This window comes from Babylonia areolata, chromosome 20 (assembly GCF_041734735.1).
Source record: "Babylonia areolata isolate BAREFJ2019XMU chromosome 20, ASM4173473v1, whole genome shotgun sequence".
Taxonomy (NCBI): domain Eukaryota; kingdom Metazoa; phylum Mollusca; class Gastropoda; order Neogastropoda; family Buccinidae; genus Babylonia; species Babylonia areolata.
In genome coordinates this window covers 6,202,310-6,214,817 of record NC_134895.1, presented here as the reverse complement: position 1 = coordinate 6,214,817, position 12,508 = coordinate 6,202,310, and positions in this window count along the sequence as shown.

Genomic DNA, 12,508 nt, shown 5'->3' with positions numbered 1-12,508 from the left:
TAACTTGCTTTACAATACTTAAAACCCAATCCAAATACTAAGAAAAAAATTTTTTAACATTTTTAAATCACATAACCAGCTTTACAATACTTGGAAAACCAAATCCGAATACTGAAAAAAAAAAACAAAAAAATCCACACACACACAAAAAAAAAAACAACACATTCACAAAACCAGCTAACCTTGAGGTAGACAGGGAGGTCGTCAGTCCGGCAGATGACGGGCAGGGCGAGCAGGTTGAGCAGGATGCCCAGCCCCCCGAGCACCAAGTTTCTCAGCTGGTACTGCAGGTTGGAGAACCTCAGCCAGGGCTGCAGGGGTGTGGTCAGGCTGTCGTTGGGACTGCTGACGGTCCATGGCGTCACGGTGCTCACTGCGTCCATGATTTCACGTGCTGATCGCTGCTGTCTGTGGACTACGGGTTGGTCGTGTAGCGTCTGTAGCCGAGAAGGATTCGGTCGCGTTGTCTGTTGTCTAGGGTTGGAAGAGTAGCCTCTGTTGCCAAGAAGGGTTCAGTTGTGTAGTCTGTTGTCTGTGGACTAGTGTTGGTCGTGAATCCGAGAAGGGTTCCGTCGCGTAGTCTGTTGTCTAGGGTCGGTAGTGTAACCCCTGTAGTCAAGAAGGGTTCTGTCGTGTGGTATGTGGACAAGGCTTCGTAGTGTAGCCTCTGTGGCGAAGAAGGGTTCGGTCGTGTTGTGTGTTGTCTAGGGTCGGTAGTGGAGCCTCTAGCCGAGAAGGGTTCGGTCGTGTTGTGTGTTGTCTAGGGTCGGTAGTGGAGCCTCTAGCCGAGAAGGGTTCGGTCGTGTTGTCTGTTGTCTAGGGTCGGTAGTGGAGCCTCTAGCCGAAAAGGGTTAAGTTGTGTAGTCTGTTGTCTGTGGACCAGTGTTGGTCGTGTAGCCGAGAAGGGTTCCGTCGTGTAGTTTGTGGACAAGGCTTGGTGGTGTAACCTATGTAGCTAAAAAGGGTTCGGTTGTGTAGTCTGTTGTCAAGGGCTTGAAATGTAGCCACTGTAGCAAAAAATTGGTTCAGTCGTGTAGTCTGTTGTCTAAGGTTGGTAGTGCAGCCTATGTAGCTAAGAAGGGTTCAGTCGTGTAGTCTGTTTGTTGTCTAGGGTTGGTGGTGTAACCTATGTAGCTAAAAAGGGTTCGGTTGTGTAGTCTGTTGTCTAGGGTTGGAAGTGTAGCCTATGTAGCCCAGAAGTGTTCAGTCATGTAGTCTGTTGTCTGGGGTTTGTAGCGTGGCCTCTGTAGCCAAGAAGTGCTAACCTGGAGGGACACAGAGATGACCCCGAGCCCGGCCACCGTACTGTTGGAGAAACAAAGGAGTCATGTCATAGCTCTCAGCGGAGATTTTTCTCCTCGGCCCCTTTTCCCCCTGTCCCTTTATCAGTGTCATGTGTAGCCGGACATATTTTGGATGCTCGTCACATTTTCTTTCACTGGAAAATGAACACACCGGGACAACAAAACCACAGTGTGTGTGTGTGTGTGTCAGACATTGATATAGTTCACATTGTTCCCACGGAAACTCACTGCATATCGCAGATAACATGTGGGAAAATCTTGTGTGTACGGTCTATTGAAAACCTAATATGCAGAGATTTCGGTTCAGAGAACAACAGTGCAGCTGGACTCCAGCGCAGTGTTTTCCTCTTTTCCAATGGAGAAAACACACGTCAGGCTCGTCATTCTTCACACAACCGCATTTGTGCCAAAGTTTCAGTTTCAGTAGCTGAAGGAGGCGTCACTGCGTTCGGACAAATCCATATACGCTACACCACATCTGCCAAGCAGATGCCTGACCAGCAGCGTAACCCAACGCGCTTAGTCAGGCCTTGAGGAAAAAAAAAGGTGAATAAATAATAGATAAGCGTACATAAATAAGTAAATAAATAAATAATTATAATATAAAAAAGGTAGTAGTAGTAGTAGCAGTAGTAGTAGTAGTAATAATAATAATAAATAAATAAATAAGACAACGATGATGATAAATAAGCAAATAAATGTAAAACATGAAGACACACATTCACACATACACCCACACATGCATAACAGATATGCACCAAACATGCAGTTTCACAGATATGAAAGCACAGTCAAATACACATAAACGTACATGAGCCCCAACACACACACACACACACACACACACACACACACATTACCCTGCACCTCCTCTACCCCCCTCCTCCACACACTCATTTCTAGGCTACGTATCGCAACTTCCACGGCACACACACACACACACACACACACACACATACATACACACACACACACACACACACACAGATGAACACTTACTTGTACAAGCACACACACATACGCCCATATCCCCCACCCCCAACCCCACACACAGATATATATATATACACACACCCGCACGTTCCAATATCCTGTTGCTCCCACAGTGTAGGCATGCATACACTCACATACCTCATCCTCTACCCCCTCGCCCCCGCACCCCCACCTACCCCTCACACACACACACACACACACACACACACACACACACACACACACACACGCACGTGCACAGAACTCTCCTGACACTTGTGTACACTTACACCCTCGCGCATGCACAAACGCACTCAAAAACACAGACCCGCACATACACACAAACACACACATACACACACGCACAGAGGCTGCCACTGATTGGCGGCAAGAGGGATGGGAAAAGATCTCTGATGTCAAGAACGTGGCGTCTAGTGTGTTGCTCAGTCTATTGTATTTGGAAAAGCCCACAGAGACTCTGTTCCGTTTTGAAGAAATTTGCGCACTGTTGGTTTGGAAATGATGCCGATATCTGTTTGATTTGCAAAGCATCGTGCTCTACCTTTCATGTTAGACTTACGGCCGCTCCCTCTGTCTGCTTTTATTTCTTTGAGGCGATCGATGGTGTGATGGCCTTGTACCTTGTACCTGTTGTGCCAAAGACAGGCGAAACTGACAGGCGTAGAATGCATGTCGATTTCTCTGTGAGGGTTTGCCTGAAGTTCCGTTCTTTGTTTGTGCGGGATGGTGTGTTTTGTGCCTCACACAAAATTAATATGTTGCAGTAACATGAAGCAAAGTGAATATGAACTGCAAAGAATGTACAATGCACAGCCAAACAGAATAATGACACATGGGGAGAAATCAGGTGATGACATTTTCTTGAAGCACATCTGTCACACGACAGTGCAAAGGGCAATGTGCGTCGAATAGGAGTGTACAGTAGTTCCACAAACAGTTTCAGTTTCAGTTTCAGTAGCTCAAGGAGGCGTCACTCTGTTCGGACAAAACAAAAAACAAAAAAAACAACAGTAATAATAATAAGAAGAAGAAGAAGAAATAGAAGAATGGATGCTTATATAGGTCACAATACATAAATCTGCTCTAGGTGCTTTCCAAAACACACACACACACACACACACACACACACACACACACACACACACACACACGCGCGCGCGCGCGCGCGCGCACACACACAATTATATTGGTACACAACATAATTATTAATTTGTCAGGCATACCACAGGCACACCAGTCTCCCGTTTGGATGGGTTTGGCGGAACGAAAACTTACGGAACTAAATGTGTAAAAAAAAAATGTCTATATTTCTATAATTTATATATACACACTTATCCTTATGTTTAGTTGTGATACAGAATGTATTCGCTTGTCATCCACAAACAGGCTGTCATTTAATGTCTGGTTTGTAATTTTATCATTCTGTGTTAAAGTATTTACTTTTTCTGACATTCATTTAAGAGTGCATGCACTTTCCAGTGCATTTATTTGTGACAAAAGGTTTACGCACTTATCTTTTCAATCGTTTGTGATAAATAATTTGTATATACACACTTATCCTTATGTTTAGTTGTGATACAGAATGTATTCGCCTGTCATCAAATTTATTTGTGACAGTATATTCACTTATCCTTACATTTATATTTTTGACAAAGAATGTATACATTTATACTTAAATTCAGTTGTGATGAATAGTGTATACACTTATGTTTATATTTATTTATGATAAAAGAAAAAGAAGTGTTTTCACACATTCCTATAATTGATTGTGGTGACGATTTATCTGAGAATTTGTATACACATCTTTATGTATATGTATCTCTCTCTCTCTCTCTCTCTCTCTCTCTCTCTCTCTCTCTCTCTCTCTCTACATATATATATATATATATATATTTTTTTTTTTTTTTTTTTTTTTTTTTTTTTTTTTTACACATTTAGTTCCGTAAGTTTTCGTTCTGCCAAACCCATCCAAACGGGAGACTCGTGTGCCTGTGGTATGCCTGACAAATTAATGATTATGTATGTGTACACATATGCTTGTTGTGTACCAATATAATTGTGTGTGCGCGCGCGCGCGAGTGTGTGTGTGTGTGTGTGTGTGTGTGTTTTGGAAAGCACTTAGAGCAGATTTATGTATTGTGACCTATATAAACATCCATTCTTCTCTTTCTTCTTCTTCTTCTTCTTATTATTATTATTATTATTACTATTGTTATTATTATTATCATTATCATTGTCATCGTCGCAATCATTATTAACATTGATATCTATATAGCGGCCGTCATTAGTCAGAGAACAAAGAAAACTCAACGCTTGACAAAGTCCTTGGCACAGCAGGCTGCCACCTGCACTTACCGCTCAGTACCGTCAGCTGCCAGGCAGAGAATGAGTCAGTCAAACCACACCTGTGCAATACGTACTCCATCCCCACCCACCCCATTTCACCGCCACATGACAGTCAGCTGAGATCAATCCACCCCGGATCCGAGTCGGCAGCTGTCTTGGAACTGACTGGCTGACTGACAGAGAGCCGACAGAGACAGTTCAGGAGATGCGACGGCGACGGCTTTGACAGTGCGCTGTGTGCTTCCCGTCAGGTGTTTTTAATCCCTGCACTGACTGATCGCGTTTTATTTGTCGCCGGAGAGATCACGTCACACGCCCACGAAGTGTGGCTTTTCTTCTTCTTCTTCTTCTTCTTCTTCTTCTTCTTTTGCTGCTGCTGCTGCTGCTTAGTAGTAATAGAAGTAGTAGTAGGAGCAGCAGTCGTCGTCGTAGAAGTAGATAGCAGCAGCAACAGCAGTTCGTAGTAGTGGTAGTAGTAGTAGTGGTAGTGATACTTATATAGCGCCTATCTTCGGTCCTGCAGAGACCAAACTCAAAAGCACCCTTTCAAACACGGAATCATTTGCACAACAGGCTGCCTGCATGATATTAACTCACTCAGTACGGCCAGTCCTCTCTTCTCCTCTACACAGACCCCTCAGATGTCCAGTGGGTGTCTGAATGACACAACCTTTAGCTTCCGTCGTCAGAACTGTGGTATTCTTTGTCAACATTCACCTCATCAGTATAAGAGCCTTCCGCTTGCAATATTTTGATGATGGTAATTGGGATGAAACGCTGTTAACGTCGTCTCGTTCGCCGTTCGTATGAAGAGAGTTAAAAAAAAAAGAAAGAAAGAATATATCCCACATACCCGCATACCAACGCAGACAGTCGAAACTCAGAATGAACTTCCACCGTTCAGTTTCAATCGATTTGAGGAAAATACCCAGTTCATTATCAAGTTGAGGTGAAGTGATGGAAGGATGTTTCAGGTCAGTTGACAGGAAGAGAGAGACGACATACATTATCAATTTGAGGTGAAGTGATTGTGTTTCAGAACAGTCAGTTGATAGGAAGAGAGAGGACATACATTGTCAAGAGCAGTTGAAGTGATGATGTTTCAGAACCGTCAGTTGATAGGAAGAGAGGACATACATTGTCAAGAGGACCTGAAGTGATGATGTTAGAGCAGTCAGTTGATACGAAGAGAGGACATGCAAAAAGAAAGGCAAGTCAAGAGGGAGGGGGAGAGGGAGAGCAATGGGTTAAAGAAAAAGCAGCAGCGCGCTAATGAACTCAGACATACTTTTCCGAAAGCTGTGACTGTAAAAGGAAAAAAGCCTGTCTCTCTTTCTGTCTGCCTGTCTCCCCCCACCCCACCCCCTCCCTTCTCTCTCTCTCTCTTCTCTCTCATTCTGCCATCATCATTATCATCATCATCATCTCCATCTGTCCGTTACTGTATTTGTCTGTCTCTCTGGATTTTGCAGACGACTTGATTTTGATATGCCCAACCGTCACTGGCCTCCAGAGCTAGTTAAAGTGACTGCACAGAGCAGTCTCCAGATTAATAATAATAATAATAATGGTATTTATATAGCGCTGAATCTTGTGCAGAGACAAATCAAAGCGCTTTCGCACCAGTCATTCACACGCATGCATAACCCTAAAACTGTAGAAACTAAAGACAAGGAAGGGCAGGCAAGGGAGGCTATTTTGGGAAGAGGTGGGTTTTAAGGTCAGACCTGAAAGAGCTGAGTGTGGAGACTTGACGAAGCGAAAGAGGAAGTTCATTCCAATCGCAAGGTCCAGAGACAGAGAAAGAACGGCGGCCAACAGTCGAGTGTTTGAATCTGGTATGCGTAAACAGAGTGGATCCGAAGCCGATCGTAGTGAGCGAGATGGAGTGTAGAGGTGAAGGCAGCCGCAGAGATAGGAAGGGGCAGTCTTGTGAATGCATCTGTAACATAGATTAAACCTCATTGCTAATGTGGAAAGGACGAAAATTGTTTTATTTGGAAATGGTGGGCATCTAACAAACTGTGAAAAGTGGTGATTGAGGTTTGGAAGCAGTCGTCTGGAAGTGGCCAATAGTTACAAATATGTGGGTCTCCAATGTTCAACACGTCTTAGTATTTTGTGATGCTCTGTCAAACCTTGTTCTTAGGAGGGAGGAGCTGGTGAAAGAATGTTCAGAATCCTCAGGAAACCTGGTACTATCGCCCTAAAGGTGAGTTTTTTGGTTTGTTGTTGTTGTTTGGTGGGTTTTTTTTTTTTTTAGACAACCCCAAACTGTTATACGCCCAAGAAATATAGGGTTATCAATAGATCGAAAAGGTCCTTTTTTTCGCATGTAAGAACGTTTTAACTGTCGAATGATGTGGTGTGTGGCGAGCTTGGACGTTATCATTGTACTGCATCTGCAGTGAAATACTTGGATTAATGGTTTGGATTACCAAGACAGCCTGAAAATATTGTACAGCATCGTACCATTACTTTTCTTGTATTGCCGCTTTTTGTCACAGCAGATTTCTCTGTGTGAAGCTGGGAGTGCTGCTCCCAGGCAGAACTTGGCGCCACAGTGCAGCGCCACCTTTTTTTCTGCCTGCAAGAGCACGTATTTCACTGTCAAAGTTGGATACCCCCCTTTGTTGCCTTGGGTGGGGCCCAGTTCAATAAGATGGACTCGGTTTCAGTTTCAGTTTCAGTTTCTCTCTCTCTTTTTCTCTTTCTCTCTCTTTCTTTCTCTCTCTCTTTCTCTCTCTCTCTTTCTTTCTTTCTCTCTCTCTCTGTTTCTCTCCCCACCCCTCTCTTTCTCTTTCTATCTCTCTCTTTCTTTTTCCCCAACCTCTCCCTCTCTCTCTTTCTCTCTCCCCAACCTCTCCCTCTCTCTCTTACTTAGTCGTACCTGACTATCAATTTATGTATTGTTTTGTTCTATTGTATCACATACTGCATGTCTTGTAATGTTTTCGAAATAAGTTTACTCACCGCCCGTTCATGAAGGGCTCAGGCCTCTTTTCAATAAACCACCCGAATCCGAATCCGAATCTCTCTCAGCCTCTCTCTCTCTCTCTCTGCTCCTCTCTCTCTCTCTCTCTCAATCTCTCTCTCTCTCTCTCACACACACACACACACACACACACACTAACACACACACACACACACACACACACACACTAACACACACACACACACACACACACACACACACACACACACACACACACGCACCCCCTTCTGTTTCCCATCTTGACATTCACGCGCACAACTCTTCTCCTCCACCTCCTCCCCACTACCACTCCCTTCCCCTTCACCCCATCCCCGTCCCCCTCCTCCCCTCCGCCCGCCCCCCCCCCCCCCCCCCGAGCCCCCCCACCCCCCACCCCCCTTTTTTTCCCTCCTTTCCCCGGCACAGGTGTTGCAAAATGCAAAATTACTTCTTCAGATGACGTTTCTCTCGGAAAGACAGGTGAGAGCAATTTCTGGAGTGGCTTGAAGATTGGTTCCTTTGTCTGTGTCTCTGTCTGTCTGAAATTCAATTCCAGCTGTGTGCGACGCGAACATAGCTATCGGTTTTCTGTTTCGTGTGTGTGTGTGTGTGTGTGTGTGTGTGTGTGTGTGTGTGTGTGTGTGTGTGTGTAGTTGTTGTTGTTTTTGTTTCGTTTTGATTTTTCTTTTTCTTTTTACATCCGGGGTGATACTGCACGGAACACGGTCGTTCAGATGAGTTGATGAGTTTCGCGATGTCAGTCGAAAGATGGAGAGAGTGTGTGGGCGGGAGAAATAGGGAGAATGTGGGGGGAGAAGGGGGAGAGAGAGGGAGGGAGGAAGAGAGAGGGGGGAGAGAGGGAGGGAGGGGGAGAGAGAGAAATAGAGAGGGAGGGAGGAGGGAGAGAGAAAGAGAGAGAGAGACGCTTTGACGCCTTGATATTTTATTGTCATTACCTGCATAGGTCTGTTGACAAGGCGGTGATAAGGGTTATTTCATATGTAATAACAATAATGATAATAATAATGGATACTTATATAGCACACTACACACACACACACACACACACACACACACACACACACACACAATGAATAATGCATTTTAACACACGTGTATCTAACAGCTACCCTAACACATAACGCACACATAGGCAGGCACAAACTTACATAAACACACGCACACACTATACACATTCATATACATGCATGTAGTTATGTACACGTACATATGTATACACACATAGTCAAGCACAGCTAACGCAAAGGAAGTAGACCTGCCACAATTGAACTTATTGCTGAGGGAAAGGGTGAGTTTTGAGACGAGATTTAAAAGATGCGAGGGAATCAGAATGACGGAGGTTATCAGGGAGCTTGTTCCACGTCTTTGGCGATTGAAAAGAAAACGATCTGTCTCCTTAGGTCTTCTGACGTGAACTGCGATGGAAGTAAAGTGAAATCGTATGGAAAGAGATCGTGTTCCAGTCACGGAAAACACTGAAGGCTGGCGCGACGAAAAAGGAACCACGACACCAAAAGGGTTGTCTATTGCAAAATTATGTACAAATCGAAGCAAATATACTTGTGTACAAATCGAAAGAAATATACCTGCAGACAGAAGAAAAGAGAAATAGGTGGCACCGCGTACTCAGCGGATAGAACAGCCCGAATTTCACACAGAGAAATATGTTGTGACAAAAGTTACGTACAATACAGCAATGTATGCCTGTACGGAGAGGCGGTAGTGGTGAGAGACATAGCAGGTATAGGAACAGGACGGAATGGATTGGGGGTGGTCAATGGAAAATTGAAATGTAAATCTTATTGATACTTTGTTGTTTGTTTGTTGTTGTTGTTTAATTCGCAAAATATTATTGTTATATCATATCAGACACATCCAGTTTATCAAGGCAGTGGTCAATGGAAATATGAATTTATTGTCTGGTGCTATCTTTTATCGCGAAGTGTTTTTTCATCGCTAAATCTTTTACTTTAAAGGAATCAGTACTCGTGTTGTTATTTTAATGTTTACTTTCAATGTGTTTTTTTAATAATATTTGGTGACGTGCGTTGAGTTCCACTGAAAAAGAAAGACAACAAAAACCTTTGTGATTATTTTTATTTGTAATGATTTAAAGCGGGTGCGCCGACGTATGTTTGTCATTATTAACGTATCGTTTCTTTGTTGTGCATGTTTCAAGTCAGCAGTCTTGTGGCGGAACACTGCAGGTGGCTGGGTCTTACAGGACAACTGATGTCTTCTGTGCCAGCCACAGTGACAAGTTTAATCGGAGACAAGAATCAGCTGCTGACAGTACATCAGTGACAAACATCACCTAGTGACAGTGCATCAGTGACATGTATCACCCAGTAACAGTACATCAGTGACAAGTATCACCAAGTGACAGTGCATCAGTGACATGTATCACCCAGTAACAGTACATCAGTGACAAGTGTCACCCGCTGACAGTACATCGGTGACAAACATCACCTAGTGACAGTACATCAGTGACAAACATCACCAGGTGACAGTACATCGGTGACAAACATCACCCCGTGGCAAACATCACCCAGTGACAGTACATCAGTGACAAGTATCACCCAGTGACAGTACATCAGTGACAAGTATCACCCAGTGACAGTACCTCAGTGACAAACATCACCCAGTGACAGTACATCAGTGACAAGTATCACCCAGTGACAGTACATCAGTGACAAGTATCACCCAGTGACAGTACATCAGTGACAAACATCACCCAGTGACAGTACATCAGTGACAAACATCACCAGGTGACAGTACATCGGTGACAAACATCACCTAGTGACAGTACATCAGTGACAAACATCACCCAGTGACAGTACATCAGTGAGATGTGTCACCCAGTGACAGTACATCAGTGACAAACATCACCCAGTGACAGTACCTCAGTGACAAACATCACCCAGTGACAGTACATCAGTGACAAACATCACCCAGTGACAGTACATCAGTGACAAACATCACCCAGTGACAGTACATCAGTGACATGTATCACCCAGTGACAGTACATCAGTGACATGTATCACCCAGTGACAGTACATCAGTGACAAACATCACCCAGTGACAGTACATCAGTGACAAACATCACCCAGTGACAGTACATCAGTGATAAACATCACCCAGTGACAGTACATCAGTGACAAACATCACCCAGTGACAGTACATCAGTGACAAGTATCACCCAGTACATCAATGACAAACATCACCTGGTGACAGTACATCAGTGACAAACATCACCCAGTGTCGAGTACGTCATTGACAAGTATCACTGGGTGTCAAGTACGTCATTGACAAGTATCACTGGGTGTTAAGTACGTCATTGACAAGTATCACCCAGTGAGACAAGTACACCAGCGGCGCAGCTTAATTTTGTGCTTTATCTTGTCCAGCTGAGAAGACGTGTGTGCTGTGTGGTGAGAGAGAGAGAGGGTGGGGGAGAGAGAGAGAGAGAGTGTTTAGAATAAAAACGAGTTGCTCACACCTATCGATGGAGCGAAATCCTGCCGAACACAACACCTGCAATGTAAAGTTCACAAGGTGATCTGTTGCACAATCGAATGGACCGAGTTTGTTTCAAAATGATTTTTCCTTTGCGTCAGGTACCGTAGCTTAGTCAGAGCAGAAGACAGAGAAAAGAGGATTCAGATTGTTCATTAAACCAAAGTCATAGCCCCATATGAACGAGGAGCGGTAACAAACCAGCAGATGTCAACGCAGCTCAGGCAATGACTATGTCTATATTCCTAAATCCCCCATGTAGATGTCCAGTTTTTATATTGTATTAACCATTGTTGATCTTGAGTTTTCATGCACCGGCTAGGCCTGTTCTCATCCATGTTGTCTGGTTTATATCTTGTGACTGGGCCTACATTCCTTGAAATTGATGTCGAACCCATGATGCGAGGTTTGGCGGGAGGGGGAGGGGAGGGGGGAGCTTCTGCAGTCCCTGTGCCAGCAGTCTACAGGGATCTATCGATGGTAGGCACTCTTTTGTTTAAAAAAATAAAAAGACTAACAAACACGTAGATAGTGATGAAAAAAAAAACACTTCGGCATATACATTCTGACAATTACATTTGCACGCACGCACATACACACATTCTGTTATGTGAATATTCATGGCAGCATGTGCCTAACAGGTGAGTGCCTATGATGCGCCATCCAAAGCTGTGAGAGAGACCTCTCCCCCAACTCACTTTTCTGCTTTCAAAAACGTTCATTGTTGTGTCTGTATGTCATCCTGTATGTTACCGATCTGTCCGTCTCTGAGCATTGGTAAGTGAATGGAAACATTTGTAATACCCATCTATGTATGGTTTGTATGTGTGTGTATATAAGAGAGAGGGAGTGTGTGTGTGTGCGTGCATGTTTGAAAACAGACATACAGAGAGACACAGAAACATAAACATAGAGAAGGACACACACACACACACACACACACACACACACACACACAGAGAGAGAGAGAGAGATGCTGAATAGGCAAAACGGGAGTAGCGGAATGGCGAAACAGAACAGAGTCAAACTTTCAAGAGGCCACTGAGAGAGGCCGCACCATCAAAGAGTAGGCGAAATGGAAATAGGTGAATCGGACCTGCTCGTTATTACACCCCTCCTCCTCCATCTTAAAAAAAAACAAAAACCAGCTATCAAGGTTTCTGCTCCATGATTGCCACACACGACGCCTGACCCACTACCCCACATACCACCGTTGTCCACACTGCCTAACTGGGGCCCTAGGTTCCCTTCTCAAGGCAAGGACCTCGGCTGGCCAGCACGTGATGCCATTCTGCTGCAAGTCTTACAGTGTGCATCCTGCAGACACTGTCTCCTGGTAAATGACGTGCACACT